Below are 23,441 nucleotides of genomic sequence, written 5' to 3' on the forward strand. Positions count from 1 at the left end.
AAAGGAACGAAGGCCCAACTCACGAATGACCCAAACTGGCCTGTTCGCTACACGCTCGCCTAGTGATAACATGAAATTATATCATATTTTAGGACTTAATTCAATTAAACTTTATCATTATTTATTTCAGTTCACTTTATGTTGTTAGATATTACGCGGTATTTTCTTCCTATTTGTCTCAGGTGGCTTATTTGGAAGCACAAGTAAAAATGCAGGAAAAGAGGTGCAAAAAGGAGAGAAAACGAACCAAATAGCAAAGCCCAGCCCAAAGTACAAGAACACAGGTGTTGCACCTGTGACGAGCGTCACAGAGGCTGTGACGAGCGTCACGCCTTGCACACCCCTGTGACGGACGTCACACATGGTGTGACGAACATCACACCATTCCCCTATATTTTTGGCGCAAGGAACGCCTCAGAGACGTTGAGCGTTGAGGGAGTGTTGAGCCCTATATCCACGCCATGCTTTTATGCAAGTTGAAGACCTTTTTGGCAGCGGAAGCGGTTACTGAAGCATATATAAATAGCTACTTGCAAAACCAAAAGGGGCCCCGAAGCTTTTCCACATTTTTTCCTTTGCCGTTTTCGCTTTTGCATATTTTCTTTTCCAGCAGCTTAGGCATTGTTTTTCCTACGAGTTCTACACTATTTCCCTTGCAATTTCCTATTTCCTTTTTAGCATTTAGTTAATTCTTTTCGCACAATAGTTTCTACAACGGAAACTATTGTGTACCCTTTTACCGGATCTAACCTTACGTTAGGATCTAGTTTATTTCCTTCGTTTTAATTTGTTGTTTAGTTGAAGAATCCAAGAACAAATCCTACCGGCTTGTGGTGGAGTGTTCAGGACTACTGTTTAACTTATTCCGAGTAACCCTAAAGGAAACCCTGAAGGAAAAGCCGGCGGCACCGCTCAATTCGATCTGATCGGCCAATTCAAGGTTGCAATTCAATTGCAAACAGGTTTGCGTTACTATCGCCGCTTTATGTTCCGAATTCACATGTGATACCATAATTGAATTCATAAATATATTTGAGGTTTTGCATGTGGACCTAAGTATGCCTGGATACCTTGAATTGTTGTAATGGATGCCGCTGTTTTTCGCTCTGTTTTGATCTTTGCCCATCTGACCTGTTTTATTATAACCATGCTTTGTTTACCTGATACTATTACTGCTTTGGTGCAACTCTTGATTGCACCCCATTTGGTATTCTGACCTGTTTGCGGAATTTTGTAAGGGCTCACATACTCCCGAAGAAGGTGGCTTGCTAGGTATTCCACTTTATTTGAGGGATACCCTTATGGAGATGGATTCCGAACTAATTAATTTTAATGGGGAGATTCATCCTAATTGCCTAATTAATTTTAATGTGGAAATTCATCTTAAATACTTAATTGTAAAACATGGCCTTTGAATATGTGACCTTGGACCTCTCTTTGTTGCCTTACGGTATTACGATATTACGGTCATGTCCCGCGAACGTGGGGATACACTTAGCAAAGACCCTTCGATTAAATCATCATAACATAAATCATTGTCCCTCGGATGTTGCCCTCGAATGATTTTGCCCCTCGATGACCCTTCGGTGTAGCCTACGGTTAAATGATGATCGTCCCTCTGAATGCTAAGGTATCCTTACAAATGTTGCCTTCAATGACCAAGCGATGACCCTACGATGTCCCTTTATATCCAAAGGATAAAATTACTTACTTCTCAATAGTAAGGACAGTTTTACCCTCCTTAGGATAGGAAATGCCCACAAAGACCTCGGATAGGTATAACTCTTAATTGCTGACTCACAACCTAAAACATTTTTCACACGTCACACTTGGTATACATTCACACTAGAATCATTACCAAGTTATACCTTTTCTAAACCGCTTTCAAAATCAAACGAGATAAACACTTTGTATACATTCATACGAGAATCATTACAAAGTTAAACTCTCTTTCAAACATTTTTTAAGCAATTCACCAACACTTTTCAGACAAAAATATAAGTGATCCAGCAATTAAGAGCCCATGGATAACCATGGATACAAAGGGTGCTAACACCTTCCCTTTGTATAATGTACCTCCCGAACCCAAAATCTATTGAGGTCTTTCCTGTTCTTTTCCACCTTTCCTTATTGGATAAAAGAAAAGTCGGTGGCGACTCTTGCTATCCGCGACATTGCGATAAAAAGCAAAATACCCCAAGTCAGTTCACCGAATGACACATACTGAGCCATAACATAACTGTTCTTAGTGGAGTCCGCGAGATCGATTCTGCATGAACGATGTTTCAATGCTTTATTTTAGAAAAGAGTTCAAGAAAGTCACAAAAACAAAAAACATTGCCATTTTTATTGTTTTGAAAATGAAAATAAAAACAGAAAGACAGTGATCACAAATCTGTTTGCAAAACGTCCTTTATTAATGATATTCATTGAAAGTTCAAACATGATGTGGCCCTACAATGAACCACTACGCCCCGGGCATAGCGTAGGGTTTTTGTGCAGAATGAAAAACAAAAGAAAATTACTCTGTCTGAAGAGTAACTTGGACTATTTCTTCGGCTGTCCAATTGTTGACCGTCTCCCCTGGAGCATACGGGCGCACCCATTTGTCCATATCACAGTCGTTGTCACCATCTTCACTATCGGCTGCAAAGACATCACCAAGATTCATCAACCCAGCGCTGGTGAAGGTACACGGCCCTTTCTGATCCTGAACACCCTACACTACCTGAAGAGGCTGATAACCAATGCCAAATTTGTCTTCTTTGACAAGCATGTCAACCATCTTGCCCCAGCCTTTTGCGTTACCCGAATTGACAACCTCCAAAGCTTGCTTGTAGGACGCAATTGAGGCACCTGGCTTCTTCTGTTCAACAAAAGCCACCTTCTCAATCTCAATGGTCTCGAAAGCTTGGCACAGAGTTTCATGAATTTCGCCATCCATCTCCACGTATTTGAAAGAGGATAAATGGCTCACAAGAATGTCCTCTTCGCCACACACAGTCACAACCTGACCATTCCACACATACTTCAGCTTTTGATGGAGAGTTGGCGAAACTGCTTCAGCCCCATGTATCGAGGGACGCCCCAATAAACAACTATATGCTGGTTGAATATCCATCACATAGAAGACAATATCAAACACTTCCGGGCCAATCTTCACGGGCAGCGTGACTTCACCCAAAACAGATCACTTGGATCCATCGAAAGCACGGACCACAAGATCACTTGGGGTGAGGACAACCCCTTCAACATCAAGCTTAATCAGAGCCTTCTTGGGCAACACATTCAAGGAAGAACCGGTGTCAACCAACACATGCGACAACACCGCGCCTTTGCACTCCATCATGATGTGCAGGGCTTTGTTATGATTGCGACCCTTAGGTGTCAGATCCAGATCTGTGAACCCCAAACCATGTCTCGTAATTACATTTGCAATAACACCCTCGAGCTGGTTGACCGAAATCTCCTGAGGCACGTAAACCAAATTCAACATTTTCAGCAAGGCGTTACGGTGTGCCTCAGAACACAACAACAGAGAAAGAATAAAGATTTTCGACGGTGTCTGGTTCAGTTGATCCACAATCTTATAATCACTTTTCTTGATGATTTTCATGAACTCCTCTACATCTTTCTCAAAAGAACCCTCGGGCATCTCCTTCTGCACTGGTCCTTCTTCAACCACAACTTGCTTCCCTTTTGCCTTAGCAAGAGCCTCGACAATGTTATCCCTTGGAATCTGTGGTGCAAACAGACGACCACTTCTGGTAAACCCTCCAGGTCTTCCCACGTTGTCCACAACCGGACCAACAGTTACTGGAGTTTTGTTTGGCAAACCAATGGTCACTGGAGCCTGATTTACCGGTCTGATCTGATTCTCTGACTTTCTGTTACTGCGGAAAGCATTGTCATACTTCCAAGGAACTGCTCTACTGTTCTCAACAAGTCTTCCACCAGAAGCAACAATGGTGGCAGGAGTACCAACCGTCGCTGGTGCAGATATGGTCACAGGAGTACCAATAGTTACGGGTGCATTAATAGTTCTTGGAGCACGTCCAGGACCCTCAGACGGTTTGAAGTAAATGGTGATAGTTGATACCACTCCACGATCTTTCACAACACGACCAAATTGTAAGCAACCCTCATCCATCAAACCCTGGATACCTCTTCTCAACTTTTCACAACCATTCTCGTGATCATCACAATTTGAACAACTTTCATCACAGCCCGGGAACACTCCCCCTTTCAGCAGACGTTCTTTTACCACAAGCAACGACGTTTGAACATCATCAACATCAACCACCAAATCCACAGCTTCCTCATCTTCCACATTGTTCACCCTAGGCCCACCATGCTGAGGCATAAGATTATTCACAACATTTGGAACAGGAGCAAAGTTGATTGTCTTGGCATCAATCAAATCCTGGACCTTATGATGGAAAGCCCGACAATTCTCAATATGATGCCCTGGTGCACTGGAATGGAAGTCACAATGGACATTGGCATCATACCCAGCAGGTATCTTCGTTAACGGAGCCATGGTGCGAAGTTCAACAAACCCCAACCTGAGCAACGGGTCGAAACGACGATCCGACATTCTCTGTCTTGGCTGAAATGGGCGTTGCTGTTGTTGTTGTGGTGGTGGTCCTCGTTATTGTTGTTGAGGTTGAGTTGTTGGGATGGTCATAGCAGCAACTTGACGATACTGTCCTCTGTTCATATTTCTCCGACTGTGCACAACATTAGTCTCATCCTCCCTCCTTCTGGGTGCCCCAGAAAATGGTTTCTTAGAACTCGAAGATGAAGAACCCGGGTCTTGAATTTTCCCTACTTTGATAAGACTTTCAGTCCTCTCTCCGCAGATTATAACATCTGAAAAGCTACCGAACGGGCAACTTCCCATACGGTCCATAAACACACCCTGCAGTGTTCCAATGAACATGTCGGTCAGCTCTCTCTCCAACATCGGAGGTTGCACTCTTGCAGCTAATTCACGCCACCTCTGGGCGTACTCTTTGAAGCTTTCACCAGACTTCTGAAACAAGCTCTGCAGTTGGGTTCTGCTTGGAGCCATATCCATGTTGTGCTTATATTGTCTCAGAAAGGCTTCACCCAAGTCTCTCCAGCTTCTAACAGATTCTCTCTTTAAATCCATGTACCAGTCCAAGGACGCTCCAAACAAGCTGTCTTGGAAAAAGTATATCCACATCTTCTCATCATCAGTGTATGCGGAGATCTTTCTGTAGTAAGCCTGCACATGAGTGCGAGGACAAGAAGTGCCATTATATTTGTCAAAGGATGGCGCCTTGAATTTGTAAGGGATCCTCAATCCATCAACCAAGCCCATATTCGTGACATCAAAGCCCAAGGAATTTTGACATTCCATGGCACGGATCTTCTCAGCAAGGGCATCAACTTTTCTATCCCTCTCTTCAGTCCTTCCCACCTCATCATCATCACTGAGGAGCGTGAACATATCCTCTTGTCTATCAACCAACGGAGCAGGATGGTGAGCCGGAGCACGGGCCGCTCGAACAATAGTAGTCTCAGGAGCGATAGGTTGTCCGTTGATTCTGATACCCCTCAGTTCATCACCCACAACATAGTTATTGACGGGAATGGTAGCAGCAACATTGTCATTAACGGGGACTCCCTCTGGCGAATTACGGTTGACAGGTGGAATCACAGCTTCCTGTCTCTGGGCCAAGGCTCGCAGCTCCTCTTGACCTTGCACAACCCCTTGCATCATATTCATAAATTGGGCCATGTTAGCCCTCATCTCTGCTAATTCAGCCTGAACTTGATCCATGCTTCTCTGTTGATTCAGTCTTGTCGCGTAGGGTGCGGACGAAGATCATCAATCCTGCCTAGAATAGGAACCAGAATGAGAATTCTTCGTCAAGAACACCTGTAATGCAAGAATGATATGTGTATGATACGAATGCCGCTTTATCATGAATGATCCTGAAAAAGGATATGCGTATGCGGGTTAATTTTTTTCATTTTTATGCATTATTTTTTTTTGAAAATAAACATGCTATGATGCAAAATGATGACACTCTAGCAGGTTGGCTGAGTATCACAATGCATAGGATCAGAACATCAGCATCAGAACCCACGGTCATCAATAGAGCAAGTCATTGTCTGAACAAGTACCAACAGATTCAACCCGGGGATCCGAAATAAACGGAACCCGCTGATAAATACCACGGACAAACCTCCGGCGTCCAGAAATAAAGACCCATAAATCCAACTGAAACATAGTCACCAACACAGAATCCTTGACGGAACCTGTACTTGTAGGAATCAAACCCTCCCCTCACAGGTGAATTCTAATAAGGTCATCCTAAGGCGGATAATTGTCTCGACAATCGGGCAAGATACTCAACGGGTTTGCCCTTTTGGGTGTGCCGTTGTAGCTCTCATAAGATCATCTAAACCAAAGATTCGGGAAAGAACGGTCACCGAAGTCAACAGCTCAAAAGAGATAACTCAACCTGAGTGGAATACTCCAAACGGAAGGACTCTCTCAAATGAACCTCGTCCGGCTGTGGCATCACGTCTTCGCATCATGTCATACAACAAGTGCGGAAATATGAGACCACACTAATCCTAGGTGTATACTCGGGCCTGGGTTTTAGCCCCACTCAGAACACCCACCCCAAATCAGAGGGACCAACCTATACAGAGTCCAACACAATGACATTATGATGCATGCAAACATCTATGCAGGTATATACAATCACAACATGATAATCATAACTGCAATAAATAAAACAGTAAAAGCAACCAAAACTATTCTAGAGAACGCTAGGATTGACTCGCTTAGGGAAGATGGACCAGAAAGAGGTCAACTTCTCTTTTGTCCCCAGCAGAGTCGCCAGCTGTCGCATACGCGAAAAACAACCGGCGGGAAAAGACACAGAGCCGCCACCGTGCGTTATTTATCCCAAAGGAGGGAAAGGAAACGCTCGAAGTAAACCTGGAAAGGAAATGGTCTTACGACCAGAGATTGCTAGGATCGGGAGTCGGTTACGCAAGGGGAAGGTATTAGCACTCCCTCACGTCCGTCGTACTCGACGGGATCCACGCTCAGAAAGAATAGAATAAGGTTGCTAAATAACTGCTCAAAAACTGCTCAAAAACTGCACGCACTGGAATAAAACACAGATGAAAGAAGACGGAGAAAGAGGACTCGGCAGGATGTCGCATCCTGGGCCTACGTAGTTTGTCAGACACAAACATCGGAGTTGACGTAGTTTGGGGAAACGGGAAACGTGCTCGCTAGGACATCGCACCCTATGCATACATATCTTCTCTAACCAGAGTAAGAATCAGAGCACTCGTAGCTCGGCTAACGCACGTCGAAACAAAACGCTGAAAACAAAGACGCTGAGACGTCCGAGCAAACACACAACTGGAAACAGACTGCCAATGGCTGGTCTTACATCTGACTCCGAGCAACCAAACGCAAATAGGAAATGGAATGCCAATCGCTGGTCTTACATCCAACTCCACAAAAGAAACACCAACAGGAAACTGAATGCCAATCGCTGGACTTACATCAGACTCCGAACAAACAAACGCAAACGAGGAAACGGAATGCCAATCGCTGGTCTTACATCCGACTCCGAACAAAGAAATGCAAACAGGAAACCGAATGCCAATCGCTGGACTTACATCAGACTCCTAACAAACAACAAACAAACGGGAAACCGAATGCCAATCGCTGGACTTACATCGGACTCCAGACAAACGCACACGAAAAGAAGAAGGGTCTCGATTGCAACTAGGGCAAGAGAAAAGGAAGGTCTCAATCGCAACGAGGGCGAGAGAAAAGGAAGGTCTCAATCGCAACGAGGGCGAGAGAAAAGGAAGGTCTCAATCACAACGACGGCGAGAGACAAGGATTAATGTTAGTCGTCAGTCAAACTCGATAAGACATCGCATCTCGTGCCTATGTATCTCATCTGGACATGAGAATCAGAGTTGCCGTAGTTCAGCTAAACTATTTCTATTTGTTTTGTGTTTTTTAGATGAACAACGTCACTACGCAATCTACCGGATACTCGACCTTGGGAGACTTACTCACCTGTAGTAGAAGGAGTTAACGTGTCCTTAAGGGAAGATAATGTTTGTTTGTGTTTTAGGAAAGCTCATGCAAGAAAGGAAGTCCTAGACGAAGGAAGCGTGCTACCTTAGTTGACATGCAAACGAGAGACTATGTGAAGTCTAGCAATCCTATGGGGATACAATCACACCACACAAAAACATATAACATGAAGTAAACACACCAACAAGGGGGCTCAAACATCAAGGGTTAGGCTTTAGTCAAGGGGTCATATCAACCTCGACAAACAAGTCGGGCTTTAGTCAAGGGGTCATATCAACCTCGACAAACAAGCCAACTGGAAGGGTATCTGAGGGGTCTTAACCACTGACATTGACCGTCAGGGTGAGCAGATGAAAGGTAATGAGGATAAGACCTCATAGCTCTTAACCCGGGCCTGGGTGAGCTTGAATCCATGAAGACGTGGGGATCCAGAATGAGGGACCCTACTCCACTTGACTGACTCTATATACAAGATCTGGGGGATGTGTCCAAGAGCCTCAGCACGTAGTGCGAGCATAATGAACGACTCAAACGATTAGCAGGGGACTGACTGCTAGTCCCTTCTATCTGCCAATTGCCTCTTCACTTAGGAGGACTTGAGTAACATGGCACAATGAGTAAACAAACACAGTCATTGCCTCTTAAGGAGGACTTCAGCCAAATGTCTGCCAAAAGAAACGACAGGGCTTCTAGACTACATGGAGTTAGAGGATGATTACCTAGGTGGTATGCCAACCACAAGCAAAGCACAACTCAAGCAATGAGCTAAAGCAACTAAAGTACCTGTAAGAAAGTCAAACAAGTCAATATTCACATTTAGACAAACCCAACAGTCAATCAACAATGTTACAACCAATATGCACACAAGGCAAGTCAACAACTCAAGTGAGTTCATCACCAAGGTACCTACAACACAACAAAGGTTAGTGGACAAAGAAAATTTGCATCTCAAGTCATAAGATTGCATCAACCACTAGAGCTAATAGCTTGAACCTGAAATACAAAGCTCAAAAGATGAGTACAAACCACTAGTACCAAGACTAGGGTCAAAGGCAAAGCAAAAAGTCAAAACAGCAGCCAATATTCAACATGAAGCACATTTATTCAAGTAAGAACATGTCCTAAAAAGGACCAAACTCAAATCCTAAGGAAAATCCATCTATTGATCATGCTAAGGAAAAGGCAATCCAAAGCACACAATTGGACATCAAGAGTAGGAATTCCATATTAAAATAGAAATGAATCAAATAACCATGAATTTTTTTATGTGATATCAACATGTTAAACACAAGCATCATGCCAAAAATTAGAATCAACAGAGCTCAATTGACCTAGAAATGAAAATGCACAAGATCAACATCAAATTGTGTGACACACATTGTCATACCATGCATTCATGTGTCTAAAACAGAAATGAAAAATGCTAAAAATGCCAAATCAATTCTCAAAAATTAGGCAACATGTTATGAATGAGAATATTAAATTTCAAGTTAATTGGAGAAAGTATGAGCACTTCACAAGAGAATTGGTGCAACAGGTCAAATTTGCATACATGTTGAAATAAGCAAACACATTTAAAATTCCAGAAATGATAAAATCATGAAATCACAACCACAAAATAATAGACATTCAACTGATCATGTGGCAAAAAAATTGGATTTAATTGGATGCATATGCTATTTATTATGATTTTTTGAATGTGATGAAAATCAAAATGAAATAATGAAATAATATTGCAAGTCATATGGAAAATGATATGAAGAGAAAATTGGAACAATGCAGCAGGAGGGAATCGAACCAGGTACACCAAAAATCAAGCGCTGGGAAAAATAAATTCCAATTTGCCAAAGGTGGGAATCGAATGGAGGGAATGGTCAAAACGCTGCACTTCTTTAATTGAAGTGGCAACCACCTAAGCAGTCAATGCCAAGCAAGCGCGGTCAAACGAACGAGAGCCAACGGAATAGCCACGAGGCGCTTGCATGGACGCACGCTGGACAAACCCTAGCGCCAACACGACTAGTTACAAACGGCGGCTGGAACGGTGAGGCTACACTACAGACTCATTATTTTTTCCCCATAAAACAGCAATATATACATCACTGGAACCGTCTTGAAGCCAGGAACTCGAATCTAACATTTGCTAATCCTATAACTCAATGAATCGTGCGAATTGAATGAAAACATAATGCATGTCAAAAATTCAAGTTCACATATCTTGCTCATTTTCTAACCAAATCACAATCTAAAAGCATCAGCATCATCAACATGGAAAGTTCTACATAATTATGTACATAAAATGGAGAATTAAGAGGTTCGAATTTCCAACCTCTTGAAAAGCAGAATGAGGAAACAAGCGACTCAAGTGCTCAAACGATCCAGATCCACTCCTATATTGATGACTTGAAGCTTTATGTATGAATTGAAGCTTGGAAATGCTTGGATCTTGATCAATTTGCAACTTCCATCTTCATGTTCTTGAGCTTGATGTGCTTGATCTTGGCTCGAATTCTTCAAATCAATGCTTGAATCTTCATCAATCACACTCAATAAACCAGAATATGCAAGAAAATCGCTATGTTATGTGGAGAATTTTGAAGTTTCAATTTGGAGAAAATTTGGAGGGAAAGAAAAATTTGAGATCTAGAATGTGATCATTATCAAAATTCTGTTATGCTTAAGCTTATATACCATGTACTAATCACCCTCAAATGATAATTAGGCAATGGTTAATGAAAAATTAGTGAGAATGAGGTGCATGGCAAAATTAGCAAAAACACCCTTGCATGGTGAAAGCATACGTGAACAGTGCCATGTGAGGGCTCAAGTTCACTTAAAATCATCTCATGCACATGTTGGAATTGGAATTAAACATGTATGATGCACCAAATTTGAATTTGGCATTTTCCCTCCAAAATGTTCATGCATGGGCAAATGATTATATGAGATAATTTCATGCAATGCAATGTTGGATTTGGAAAATATGAATCACAAGAAGAATAATGCAAAAAGAGTGACCTAATTTGGAGCTTTGGATCAAAAGTTATGGCATTTTGAACTTCCAAGCACACTTTGCAATCATTTAGCCATATCTCCTCAACCATTCATCAGATGCTCTTGATCTTGGACTCTTTGGAAATGGGAGAGAAATATATTCAACTTTAATTTTGGACAAAATTTTATTTGAAGCTTCTTTGATGTTGGAAAGTCAAGTTGAATGTGGTCCAAAAACTTGCCATTTTTGGAAACTTGAAATTACAGGTCTCTTTCCATTTTGGGAAACTTTTGATCTAGCTTCAAATTCTTCAAGCTAGATATTTGACATGATGAATAAACCTCTTTTAGACATGAATGAAGTGTCTCAAACCATTTCTCCACCTCCTAGCCCTCAGTTGACTTTCAGTTGACTTTTATGAGGCCTAGATGACCTGTCAATGCACTGATGACTTTGGGCCTCTAACACTTGGCAAAGTTGCTTCAAAATGATCCTTGATTCATTTAAGCTCTTCAAAATAGTCATGTGACCCTCATCTCAAGGAAAAACCTTGCTCTCTTTGCACAGATGAATTCTCTTAATGCCAGTTCTTGTTGATCTGATGCAATGCAATGTGTAATGTTAATGACTTAAAAAAGTGAAATGAATGCATGAATGGGGGTGCAAATTTGAGGTGCTACAGTTTTCTTTCGCGTTCGGGGCTTGGTCCTCAAAGGACATCATTCCACTTTTCACCAATTTCTGAACTTCATACTTGAGCGGATAACAGTTCTCAATGTCATGTCCGGGTGCTCCTTGATGAAAAGAACAACAAAGTTCAGGTTTGTACCACAATGGAAGTGGTTCTGGAATTTGTGGCGGGTTTCTTGGTTGGAGCAGGTTCTTGAGAACCAATGATGGATATAGTTTTGCATAGGTCATAGGAATTGGGTTGAAAGAAACCTCCTCCCTCTCGAAAGTTTGTTGTTAATGATTGTTGGTATTGTTGTTGTTGTAGGTGTTTGTTCATTGTTGTGGTTGTTGCGGTTGACGTCATTGTTGTTGTTGAATTGGTACTAATTGACTTACGGAAAATACAGGAATTATAGAAGATACTTGATGATGGTGTTGACGGGATTGTTGATTCCTTCTGATTTGAAGCCTCCTCTGCCTCCCACTAATGATTGCATTAGCTTCGTTGTCTTTCTTCTTTCCGAAGCTACTGCCGTATCTCTTGCTATACGATACCTCCTCCTTTGACAACCGTCCTTCTCAGACACCTTCTTCAAGCCTCATCCCCATATTTACCATTTCGGTAAAATCACTGGGGGCACTGGCGATCATACATTCATAGTAAAATAAGCTCAGGGTCTTCAAAAAGATCTTGGTGGTCTCCTTCTCCTCTAAAGGAGGGGTGATCTGAGAAGCTAATTCTCTCCATCTTTGCGCATATTCTTTAAATGTCTCCTTATCCTTCTGAGACATAGACCTCAACTGGTCTCTATCAGGCGCCATATCCACATTATACTTGTACTGCTTGACAAATGCTTCTCCCAAATCATTGGAAGTGCGGATGCTCGCACTGTCCAACCCCATATACCATCTTAATGCAGAGCCGGTCAAACTGTCTTGGAAGTAGTGGATTAACAGTTGATCGTTGTCCGTTTGGGTAGACATTTTGCGGGCATACATCACCAAATGACTGAGTAGACATGTGTTCCCTTTGTATTTTTCAAAGCCAAGTACTTTGAATTTCACCTGAATCTTCACATTCGGCACCAGACATAATTCAACAGTACTCTGCCCAAAAAGATTCTTACCTCTCAACGTCTTCAACTCCTTGCGTAGCTCAAGAAATTGATCTTTTATCTCGTCCATTTTCTCATAAACGTCCGGGCCCTCAGATGGCTCAGAATGATAAATGGTATCCTCCACACGAGGTAAGGTATCCACTACAGGCGACGACACAGACATGATCGGGCTAGATGCCGGCATGGAAGCAAAAGTAGGCACAAAGCCTTCAGGCATGAAGTTTGGCGGCATTCCCCACGGGAATCCTGCAGGCATAGCAGGTGCGGAATGAGCAGTAGCAGCAAGCATGGTAGAGGTAGCCACCTCTGAAATAATAGTCCTCTGAGGAGGAGGAGTTACGGGTGTTGGAGAAGACTAACTTTGTGCAGCTAAAACTGACTCCATCATGGAAGTCAGGCGAGCGATCTCCTCTTTCAAATCTTTATTCTCTTGCTCAAGATGTTCCATGATTCTGGAGTGATTGGCGCGAGTGTTGTACCGATAAGTCAGCTTGGCTGAAGCACATAAGAAACACCAATGAGACATCTGGAGAAAGAGAGACCTGCTTATGCAAATGATGCATGAAATGCAATGCTTGTTTGTTTATTTTTATTTTCAAGGAACTTACTATATTATTTGCATATATATATATATATATATATATATATATATATATATATATATATATATATATATATATATATATATATATATATATATATATATATATATATATATATATATATAACAATTATTCCCACAATTTGATATGACCATAAAAAATCTCTTTTCATTTATATAATTGGCAGGATTACACTGAGTACAATTTCAGAAACCAAATGATAAATACAAGAGAAAAGGAAACCGGTCATCCTTAGGATCCCTAACAACAATGTCAAAAGATCTGGTTGTAGGCGCGTACTTCCTTCGAATGCGTCAGATCTCGGTCTCAAAAGAAGCCTTCATCTGAGTCTTCTCGAGGACATGCTGATCGACAATCTTCTTCCAAGCAACAGAAGGCTGAGGCATACTAGAGGAAGATGAAACCTCTGGCTCTCTCTGTCTCTTTGTCACTCAATCTTCAAGTAGCTCAATGAGTGCATCTTTGTCCTTGGACTCCAACTGCAACTCCTCATGCTTCTTGCTCAAAACATGGAAACACTCTTCCCACATATCCTTCTCTTGCTTCATCTTGGCGAGTGCGTCTTCCAACTCCTCTACATCTTGGTTAGGGAGAGTTAATGGCTCAACCACAACCATAGACATAGGTCTCTCACAAGGATAAGGAATCTTTAACTCCAAAGCTCTCTTCTTCACCCAAAGAATGTAAGCTTCCAAAGTTACACAATTGCATGGACCAAGCTCCGATCTTTCTTTCCTATGCACATTATGTCACACATGCATAATCTTCTGCTTTAAATATTGGGTATCTTTACCCTCTTGATAGAAAAGACCTTCTGACAAAGTGTTTTTAGGTTTGTCTCTCAAGGGGAACCCAAGTTGACGATGAGCCAAAGCAGGGTTGTAGTTAATTCCTCCTTGTGTACCAATGAGAGGCATATTAGAGAATTCACCACAACAATCAATAATCTCAAAACTACCCAAATAAGGATCATACCAAACTATATCATCATTAGTGAGAGACATAAGTCTCTGAGACCACCGTAGACATTGTTTGTTCTCCACAAAAGCAGGTGTCTGAGGCAAGTGCAAAATAAACCACTTGTACAAAAGAGGAATGCAACAAATAATAGTTTCACCACCTTTAGAATTCCTTAGATGCAAAGAGAGATACATATAACCCAACAAAGTAGGCACATGATTCCCAATCAAGAAGATTCTAATGGCGTTAACATCAACAAAACCATCAATGTTAGGGAACAAAGCTAATCCATAAATGAGCAACACAAAGATAGCTTCAAAAGCATCGACACTACCGGCTTGAGAAAATGCAGTAGCTTCCTTGATGAGGAAATCAGATGGCAACCCAAATAATCCTCTTTTCTTGGCCCAATGAGCCTCTATCTCAGACTTCTTCAAGTGAAGAGCTTCAACAATAAGATGAGATATGGGAATCTCCTCTAATCCATTAAAAGGAACTCTACTAGAAATGGGTATTCCCAAGAGATGAGAATACTCCTCCAATGTAGGCACAAGTTGATAATCCGGAAAAGTGAAGCAACGGTAGAGAGGATCATCGAATGCACTAACACACTCAAAATTTCTTCAACCACATCAGCAAACAAGATGGACATAAGCTTCCCATGACGTTGTTTGAAGTCCAAGGGATCTAATAGAAAAGATGCTAGCCCCCTTAACTCTTTCAAGTCGGGACATCTGAAACTGTACTTCTTAGTGTTCCTTCGTCCACAATCCATGGTCTGAAAATATTTGCAAATAATACCTCAGTTCCATGAAATTTTCGTGTGATGAATGTTATGATGCGCATGAATCCATGAATGCAACAATCACAAATAAGGGATCACACACAAGGAAAACAAACAAAGGTCAAGGGATGAATCAAGTCATTGTCAAGATCAATCATCCCTTTTGGTGGATTATGGTTTACACCTTATCAACACCCAAGTTCCATTGATATTGTCAAGACATGATTGGATCAACCAAGAATCAAGGGTTTGTTGTAAGTCACGAGCATGGAGTCTGGGTAAGAACCATCCAAAAGGAGTGAACTAAGGATAAAAACCTGTAGATCATGTTCTAAAAAGTTCCCAGAGTCTTAATTCCATCTATCGGATATTGCAGGTTAAGATGACTAACTCATCGACCCATAATATTCTCAAGAGAAACTCGTCTGAGTGTAGTATCGTGTAACAACTGTTATCAAGTCTACACTTGAACAGTCTCCACACTACGCCCTAAATAGGTCAAGTGGGGTTAAATGTTCTACGATCCTCATCTTCTCGGACCCAAATTAGAGATAGTAATGCCTATCCACAAATACTTTTGTGACATTCCCAAATCCAAAAGGGTCTCCACTGAGCAGATGGATCTCAAGCCAACTCGTTAAGGACTACTCCACACAAGTCGAGCATGACTATACCATCCTCCTATCTTAATTGCATTCATGTTTGGGTTAGAACTTATCTCACCACTCAGAGATCACCAAGCATAACAAGTAGATTATATCATACAAACAAATATATACATACATCAAATATACAATTATATACATAGAAAAAGTAGGCTAAACCCACTGGAGACTACTCTCCAGCAGAGTATCCACTTAATTTCTGTAGTGGTAAATTCATGACCATCAAGCTATGGATAAGCAAGATGTCAATAAAACCAGAGTCACCACCGCGCTTTTATTATTTCCAAGAGAAAAGGGAAAAAGTATGGACAAAACCCAAAAATAAGAAGTTTTCAAATCAAAACTAATAAAATGCCAGAGATTACAGGTAAGGGGGTTGGTTACACAGAGAGAAGGTGTTAGCATCCAAAGTGTCCTAGGTACTCCTAGGGAGCCCTTTCTTGTGTGCATATGTATTTTGTACAAAATGATGTTTACAAACAAATAGAATGGGGGGATGAGAAAAGAATTCATTAATTATGTTTTTGTGTTTGACAAGACCTTCGAACTTGTGCCTACGTACCAACATAAAATGAGGGATCAAAACCTCGTAGTTCGTGGTATAAATTTCAAAATGGATGCATTGCTTTTAACAAAAATTAAGTTTGAAATGAACAAAGGCCTAAAAATGATTTGAATGAGTTAGTTCTTTTTGGCTTTTGAAAAGTTTACGTCAAGTATAATTAAGTCTATTTACAAGTTTGATTAAGAAAAGAAGTTTGAAAATGCAATGGCATAAGGCCAAAGTTTCTAGTTTGCAATATGGTCTAAGTTTAGAAAATAAGCACAAGCAAAGAAGTTTTTAAAAAGGGAGGAGATATTTTTGAAAGTAAATAAATGGGGAGGAGATGAAGAGACTAATCCTAAGCACAAATTTAAAATTTAAGAGTTGAAAATATCTGACCAATGGGCTGCAATCCAATACTCAAGAATGTCATATAGACACCCAAATTCCCTTGGACATTAGAATCAAGCAACAAACAATGCATAATATATCAACTTGAAAAGCAAGGCATCAAATAAAGATATCCATATCCAAGCTAAGCAACTCCATGATCTTCTTCAAATTGGCCTATGTAGCAGATGAATTCCACAAGTCACAGGTTCAAAATAACAGCTTCACAATGATCATGTTACAGATGAACTCAAAAGGATCTTCAATGATGTATCAGATGAAGTTTCAAATTGCAAGCACTTGGTTTCATAAAAATTGGCATTGACCAAGTCATTTTGCATAGGTAATGTTGCCTAAATTCTAAGTCTAATTGTCCAAGATCAAACCAATAGTCCACACAATAGTTTTTTAGGGTTTTTGTTCTTATTGTGTACATTAATGGTCAAAGACCACACAAGCAAACAAAATATACACAAACAAGATATATCAGACAATATGGTCCAAGTGGACAAAGTGAAAATGGCATTAATATAAACAATTAGAATGGTATGAATAATGAAAAATGAATAAAGCTTGAAATAAAGTGCATTAAAGTAAATGACTTGAAATTAAATGTTAGTTTTTAATGAGTTAGAAGTTAGTATTGCTTTGGCTTTTTATTTTAAGTCATTCTTTGGAGAACACTCAACCCACTTATCACAAGCATGGATCCTTGAACCAAGACATCTTCCAAAGGAAGGAAAAAAGACCAAGTTTCCACACAATACCATGAAAGAGGGGAGACTTACAATCTCACTAACTAGAATGCTATGCCTTTTGTGTAAAAAATTTAGCGTTATGTTAAGCAATCATAATTGGACTTATGTAGAAGTCACAACTATTTGAGGTCGGGCAATAGAATTTTGGTGTTAATGCATGTTAGAGATATAGTATAATGGACTATGCTCATGAAACATACCACACACAAAAAGAATATGAAAAAGTGGTGGCCTAATCTCATCCATACTTATGTTGATTTTATAATCAAGTAGCCTTAGGATATTGAGATATCATAGGTTCAATGAAATGGATGCATAAAGAAGGGGAATTAGATGAAGAGGGAGGGGAATGGATCAAAACTCAAATTGGTCAAAGGAGGACTTTTACCAAATTAAGATCATTCATTCATTTTGGGAGATGGAATGTACATTCCATCAATCCCCTAAATCCAATGATCAAACCTATCAAAGTCAAATCAATCTTGACCAAGGCCCAATAACATAAGTCAAACTTATACAAACAATCAAAATAGCTCAGCACAATTATTTGACATTTATTCAATTTAAAAATACTAAAAATAATGCATTAAATTAAATATGGTTTGTCAAATTCCTAAAACCTCATCAAAACACCAAAGAAAGGGCCATGAGATTTATCATACGTCAAACAAGGTCAAAGGACCTTGGAGAAAAATTTTCAGTATTTTTGGAAACCTAAAAGTATTATCAAACAATTAAAAATATTCATAAAATCAATTAAATCATGAAAAATATTAATAATGATCCAAAAAATAATTTTAATTCAAAATATGAAAGAGGATTTTATTTAAATTTTTTGGGTGAAACTCTCATATTTTTTGGGTCAATATTAAAATTAATATGAATTAATGAAAATCAAAGGAATAAAACAAAATTCAGAAAATGCAAAAAAACGTGGACCACTTGATCTCCCTCATTAATTGAGGTTGCAGATCAAGTGGATGAAAACGCGCGTTCCATGGTACACTTGAGTCAGCGCTCCACATCACTGGTATTCGAAAGCAACGCTCAAGATTAAAACAATTTAAAGAAGATCAATGGCTCGGAACCTGTCCAGCACACCACCGGCACTGGAACTCCGGTCACCTTCTTAGGCGAGGCTCACCAGACTAGTTCAGTCATCACCATCACATAAATGAAAAAGGAGGACATGATCTGAAAGAAAAAATGGCGTAGAACACGAATCTGACCTCAGTTTTAACTAACTCCAAATATATAAAAATGTATGAGGAGTTGAATTTTGAGGTGTGTCAACTGAGTTGCTTCGATTTGACCTCAAAGCAACTCAATCTTCTTGCCTACATTGGTAGGACTTCAGATAACCAAAGATCCAAGATAATTGATGAGAATTGAGTGAGAATCGAAGAGAAGAAGATTTCTGAAAACTACCTTCAATGCTGTGCAAAAATGGATCTTGCTTGCTTCAAACTTGACTTGATCACACTCAAGGAGCTTGCAGAAGCGGTTTGGTAATGGAACAAAGCTTTGGATCCTGGAGTTTTTGAATCTCCAAACAGTGAGATTCAAACTCAATTTTCAAGTTGAAAATTCTCAAGTTTTCCTTTGAATTGTGAGGGTTTGAATAGAGGGGGCAAAGCTGGCGCGCAAGGTGTGTTTGAAATGAGCTCAGAGGTCATGTATTTATAGCATTTGGGATTGATAATTGCACACTTGAAATTTTGCTAAATTTGGCAATGTCATGCACAAGCTTGCATGGGCGTGTACATGCCCATGAAGCAATCCATTTTGATCCAAATTCAACTGTACTGAAGTTAAAATGAGGCTTGAATGGCAAGGCAATACAATGTGAGGTTTTGGACATTTGATCTTTCCACTTGATGCAGACCTGTTAAGACCATACGCAGCCCTAGCAAACCTTATCCAAAATGTATGAAATAGGACTTTTTGGAAAGCTTCAATCAAGAGGAACAACTTTTATGTTGGACAAGTTTCTATTTGAAACTTAGATCATGGTGAATTTTGAGGTGGAAGTTTGGAAATTTCAACATGTTGAAATTTTTTCTAAGTGTTAAGTCATATATCTCAATAATCCACGTTGCTTAACTTTTTATGTGAGATTCAAATGAGAAAAGTGTCTCCATCAAAGTTGTATCTCTTCCAAAGAAATTAAAAATGGTCACCAATTTAATGTTATTTGGATTTAGAATGATAGAGTTATGCATTTTTGATGTTGGGGAAACTCACTTGTTCAATGGTACAGGTAAAAAATGACCTATAATGTATCCTCATATCACATGCTCAAAAAAGTTGAATTAGCTCTCACTACAAACATCAAAGTTTAAGTAGACATCTTGAATTTGATTTTTCAACTTGGAAATCTTTCATCTCATAAAAATTGAGCAAGTTATGGCCTTGGGAAGTTGACTTTCAAATTAGGGTTTAGACAAAATGACCTATAATGTTTCCACATAGAAAATGATTTTTCAAGAAAAAATAGATCTAGGTCTCAACATGAAAGTTGTTTGGAATGTAACTTAGAGTAACGTTTCTCTTAGAATCATTTTCATATGGTGAAAATTGTAGGAGATAGGGTCTAGGGAGACCCAGTTTTGATCAGATGAATTCATTTGGTCAACCACCATCAAACAACTTGCTAACTTCCAAATATCTTGACTTTATAGGCTCATGGTAGATTATATATACATAAGAGGATGAATTTTGAAGTGTCCCTTGAGAAATTTGATCTATTGGTGAGGTAGCTTGTTGAAGAAGTTACTCAAGATACCCAAAAAAACTAGGGTTTCCAAAGCAAAACAACTCCAAACTATTTTAGAATACTTGATCAATATAACATGTAGATATAATTGGGACTCATATATGATGCTTTGAGACATTGTGGATCAATCCTTGGTTGAGCTCTTGGCAAAGAGGGTCTTAAACCCTAGGTATGAACTTGATAGATCAATGGTGACCATGCCCTTCCTACAAAAGAGTTAGGCAAATGCAAAGAAGTATTTTTGGCATTTCGGGTTAGTAAAAATGATAATTACAAGTATGGTACAATCACATGGTGCTTGGTGATCTCTCCCCAAACAAACCTAATGAAAGAGGGGTAATGAGGATGCCAAGGTATGATCCCAATGCTAATTCAGATGATGAAATTGCATGAGGGATCTTAGGGTCAAAATTGGGGTCTTACAAGTACCAAAGGAACATTCATGGACTTCAGTCATTAATAAGTCAACTTCGTGTCTATCCACGCATCTGAGCAAAACCATATCGACGTTTCTCTTGTAAAGCACATCACCCTTCAGGTAGAAGTTGCCGGCTAATCTTCTCAAAGTCTTCTTATCTTTCAAAGATGCCCCAGAAGGGTAAATATTACTTTGGAGGAAACACTTGATATCAAAATACCACGGCTTTTCATCTTTGATCTCTTCCACAGCAAACACATGAGCTGGCCTATCAGGACGCATCACAGTCAAATTGGGAACTTCATTCCAATATTTCACCACAATCATTGAAGCCAATGTTGCAAGAGCATCTGCCATCCCATTTTCATCTTGAGGGATATGATGAAACTCAAACCAAGTTGATCCGTCTCCCATTCACCTTTGATCTAATTCACAAACAAAGTTGAATCTCCATAGACACTCTAAATTCTTGATTCTGAGATCAATGGCCTCTTCGAGCCCCATAATGCAAGATTCATACTCAACCGTATTGTTTGTACACTTGAAAGTCAATCTAGCTGTAAACAGAAAATGAGTGCCTTGAGGAGTAATAATCACTGCCCCAATGCCATTACCATACTGATTAACAACTCCATCAAATACCATGCCCCAACGGGAACTAGGTTCTGGCCCTTCTTCAAGCAATGGTTCATCACAATCTTTCATTTTTAAGTACAAAATCTCGTCATCAGGAAAATCATATTGTACTGACTGATAATCTTCAATTGGTTGATGAGCCAAATGGTCAGCCAAGACACTACCTTTGATCGCTTTGTGAGATGGGTATTCAATATCATACTCTGATAACAACATCTGCCAACGGGAAACCCTCCCAGTTAAAGTAGGCTTCTCAAAAATATACTTGATTGGATCCATTTTGGATATCAACCAAGTGTTATGATTCAACAGTAGTCCAATCCAATGCGCAAAAAGTGTTTTCAAGCATAGAATACCGAGTCTCACAGTCGGTGAACTTCTTACTGAGGTAGTAAATAACATACTCTTTCTTTCCAGTTTCATCTTGTTGACTAAGAACACAACCCATACTCTCATCAAGTACAGCCAAATACATGATCAACGGTATTCCTTCAACAGGAAGAGACAGAATTGGAGGCTCAAGCAGATATTCTTTGATACTGTCAAAAGATTTCTGGAAATCCTCGGTCCAATCACAAGACTGATCTTTCCGAAGAAGCTTGAATATAGGCGCACATGTGGCAGTCATGTGTGAAATGAATCTGGAGATATAATTCAAGCGGCCGAGAAAACCTCTGACTTGCTTCTCAAATTTGGGCGTAGGCATCTCTTGTATTTCTTTTACCTTGGAAGGATCAACTTTAATACCCTTCTCACTAACAATAAAGCCCAACAACTTACTAGAATGAACACCAAAAGTACACTTATTGGGATTCAAGCGGAGTTTATACTTCCTCAAATGCTGGATTAGCTTCAACAAATGCTCAACATGTTCCTCTTCATCAATTAATTTAGCAATCATAACATCAACATAGACTTCAATCTCTTTAAGCATCATATCATGAAAAATAGTAGTTATTTCTCTGGTAAGTTGCACCAGCATTCTTTAAACTGAAAGACATCACTTTATAATAGAATGTTCCCTAAGGTGTAATGAATGTCGTCTTCTCCATATCTTCGGGTTCCATTTTGATATGATTATATCCAGAAAATCCGTCCATGAACGAAAAGACTTTGAATTTAGTTGTATTATCTACCAACATATCAATGTGTGGCAGAGGGAAATCATCTTTCGGACTGGATTTATTCAAATATCTATAATCAACACAAATGCGGACTTTTCCATCCTTCGGAACAGGCACAATGTTGGCCACCCATTGGGGGTACTCAGCAGTAACAAGGAAACTGACATCAATATGCTTTTGCACTTCTTGTTTGATCTTCACTGCCATATCAGGATGAGTCCTCGTCAACTTCTGCTTGACTGGCAGACATTCTGGCTTCAAATACAATCTATGCTCCACAATCTCAGAATTCAAACCAGGCATGTCTTGATAGGACCAAGCAAACACATCTGAATACTCTCGGAGAAGATCAATAAACCCCTTTTTAACCTCTGGACACAGTCTAGATCCAATCTTGACTTCCTTCACATCATCCTCGGAACCCAAATTGACTAACTCAATCTGCTCTTAGAACGACTGAATGGCTTTTTCTTTGTGCTCAAGAAAACAAGACAATTCATCAGATACTTCTTCATCACTCTCTTCCTCGACCTCAAACACAAGGAATTCAAAATTTGGAGAAGAAGAAGGATCATTGTATTTAATGGGTTTAGAAACCAACCTGCATAATGATTTGATATTTTGATTTTAGAGAAGTGAATTGTGACCAAATATTATGCAGATGGACAAATTTATTTATTTATTTATGTTTTTTGTGATTACCATTTTTCAAAATAAAGCAAAAAGTAAAAATAAAACGTCACAAATGTGGATGAATAGAATTATATTTTATTGATGATCAAATTTAAAAATTCCCAAACAATGTTCACTTCTCCCTTAGGCATAGGAGAAGGATTTTCAAAAACAATTAAAAGTAATTACTTAG

This window comes from Lathyrus oleraceus, chromosome 2 (assembly GCF_024323335.1).
Source record: "Lathyrus oleraceus cultivar Zhongwan6 chromosome 2, CAAS_Psat_ZW6_1.0, whole genome shotgun sequence".
NCBI classification, from domain to species: Eukaryota; Viridiplantae; Streptophyta; class Magnoliopsida; order Fabales; family Fabaceae; genus Lathyrus; species Lathyrus oleraceus.